The sequence below is a fragment of the Pipra filicauda genome, unplaced genomic scaffold, assembly GCF_003945595.2.
Source record: "Pipra filicauda isolate LSUMZ 115617 unplaced genomic scaffold, ASM394559v2 scaffold37_size4185640_pilon, whole genome shotgun sequence".
In the NCBI taxonomy this organism is placed as follows: domain Eukaryota; kingdom Metazoa; phylum Chordata; class Aves; order Passeriformes; family Pipridae; genus Pipra; species Pipra filicauda.
This window is the reverse complement of record NW_024104509.1, coordinates 2,171,091-2,174,175: the sequence shown is the minus strand read 5'-3', so window position 1 is coordinate 2,174,175 and position 3,085 is coordinate 2,171,091.

Sequence of the window (3,085 nt, the reverse complement as noted above, 5' to 3'; positions counted from 1 at the left end):
TGTAGTTGTTCTAAATTCAATATTACATGATTGTTGTATTGCCACTTGGAAAGCTACATGAAGGTCTAGAATAAGTACAGTTTTGTCATAAAAAAAGAAGAGTTAAACCAGATGTAATGGCTTATTGAAGGAAGAACTTGCAAAATTCTGTCGATGAGTTTCCAAATGGGGTCAAAGTACCAAGTGGTCATTACCCTTAAGCCTGTTGTCTCTTTTTTGTGGAAAAAAAAAAAAAAGAGGGTCTAAATGCTATCACCATTTCATGAGCAGTTAATGCTTATTTACCGTATATAAATATGCATAGCCAGCTGGGAGTCAGTCTCTTCTCCCAGATAACTAGCAAAGGACAAGAGGACACAGTCTTAAGCTGCACCGGGGGAGGTTTAGGTTGGACCTTAGGAAGAACTTCTTCACAGAAGAGGTGATTGGGCATTGGAATGCCCCAGGGAGGTGGTGGATTCACTGCCTCTGGAGGTATTTAAGAAGAGACTGGATGTGGCACTTAGTGCCATGGTCTAGTTGACAAGGTGGTGTTGGGTCGCAGGTAAGACTCAATGATCTCAGAAGTCTTTTCCAACCTAGGTGATTCTGTGATTACAGATTTGTGACCTTGTTACTACCAATGTTTTGTAAAGAAAATACCTGCAGACTACTTAGAATTCGTCATAACAGGTTTCACACTTCCTCTTCCTTTGACTCTAGATCTAGTGTTGTGAATGATGATCATACAGTTACTCCCTTCCCAATTTTCAATTCTCTCTAGGGGTCATTCCAACATAGATTAAGCTCTACAAAGAACTTAACTGAATTTGCAGTAACTGTGTTTTACTGGATTCAAGATGGTTTGATTTCTTCTCTTCTGCCTTATCTCTATATACATTCAGCTGACAATATATAGGCATTAACCTATGACAATGTACTGTGCCATCTTTACTAACTGCATAGTAGCTACACATCTGCTTTGGTGCTTTGTCTGATTTGCAAATGGGTATGGAAAAATTTGCTTCCCAAGCTACCTTTTTCAAGTGCACTGTGGGGGAATTCAGCTCTGGGATTATTCCCCATCCCTGCCCTGGAATGAGGGAAATACTGCAACTTAATCCTTTGGCTGCGGATAGGCACCCCATGTTTGTTCTGAAGAGTCAGTGAAGCTGCAAAACACCAAGAGGTGCTTACTGCCAGAAAAGGTTGTTGTCAGGTGTTTTCAGAAGTGACTGAATCTGAAAGTCACGTTGCATTGACAGATAAACCCTCCCAGCAGAGCAGCAGTGACATCTGGCTTGGTGTTACATCTGTTGTCCTGCCACTTTACTCAACAAAGGCAGAGTAAACAGGAAATATCACACATATACACACACTGTAGATGACCATGTAGAGGGGTGGGTAGAGGGAAGTTAATAAGTAATCTGGATTTTGCTTCAGAAAGGATCTGTCTGAAAGGGAAACCATGTCACCAAAAGCTTGGCTTTTGAAAGTGACATGCGTATGGGAAATGTTCTTCCACTTGGAAAAATTTATAATGGCCTAATCCTTTGTCAGAAGGTAAGAGGAAATCCTGAAATGATAGGAAAACATGTCATGGAACTGGCAGGACCTGTATAATGAGAAAATTAGGGGAAGTACTCTCTTGTCGAAGGGGTGGCGCAACCTGTCAGTACCAGGGGTAAGCAGAGCCACACACAAATAAGCCACGTGTAGCAACAGAATATAAACAGCACGGGAAGTCCTCTGAAGTCAGCATCTTCATGTCACACACCTAATGCTCTGTCTGGAGCTTAGGTAGGCAGTTGATACCAGAGCTGATGAAACTTTGCTGTGTGACGGCAGCCTAAATGATGCTCTCAGACTGCAGGCTGGCAGGCAAAAGATTTTATTATAAACAAACTTGTTCTTTTTATCTACTTTTTCTCTGTCCACGTGCTAATATAATATATATGTCATTGGTGAAGTGTTCTTGTTCACACGTCTGTATCTTATCACTAATTGGTCTCTAGCTTCTGTGCACGCGCCCCATCCTGTCTCCTGACAGGTCACCGGCGTCTCTTCTCATGTCCAAACATATTCCTCTATCTGCAGCTCTTTTTCTTCTCTTTCTCAGACTTTCTTCCTTAATGAGGTTTTACTTGTTCCTTTGCCAGGCCACAGCTGTAGCTCAAGGTCAAAGCTGCCTTACTAGAGCTGTGAGTGAGCACAGCTGCAGAGGTGACTGGCTGGTGTTAGTCCAGCCTCTCTGAAGACAGCTTTTGGTTCTGGGTCTATGTCTTTGGTCACAACTGTGGTGAAAAGATATGCTACTGGAAATGATTGCTGCAAGACCACGTACCATGGTGGCTGTGAGTCAGCTTACAAAGTTGCACCTTTGCAAGTGTGATAGTTTTCACCCTAGGCCTTCCTGGAGATGTTGAGAAAACACTTCTAACAGGAACAATAAGAACAATTTTAATTTTATTGTTTAATTTTGACTGAAGTTAGAACATATTTGTAACTGCATTAAGATATTATTTTTCTAAGAATTTAATAGTTCTGAATTTCAATTTTTTTTCTTTTTTTTCCTTTCTATTATGTGAAGAACTTATTGAACATAGGATTATGCAGGGGTAGACCCCTTTAAATGCTGATATTTAGTAAAAGAATATATAGATGAGAAAATTTTTAAGAAAGGAAGAAAATCAAAAGTCACCAGAGATTTCTGAAAATATCTTCAGCTTAGTCACATAAAAGAAATTATTTTTAGAGTTTTTAATTGAGATTTTGAAAGCTTTCTACCTCTTTTTTGACAAATAATAATGAATTGTGTTTATAAACTTCAAAAGATAAGAAATAATAATGTCACATTGCCTGCAAGGTATTGAGATGCAGTTCAAAAAGTATATCTAGTATGACTGATTGGGGATTTCAAGAATTTATCTGGACCTTATGGGTCCCCACTGAATACATTACTGAAGAAGAGAATGATGGGTGTTAATAATTAGTCATCTGAAAAATAAATGATGCATCACAACTAATGCAGTGATGTTGCTGACAGTTGAATTCCTGTTATCTGATTGTCTTTAGGAGTGTTACCGATTCTCATTTGGCATGACTC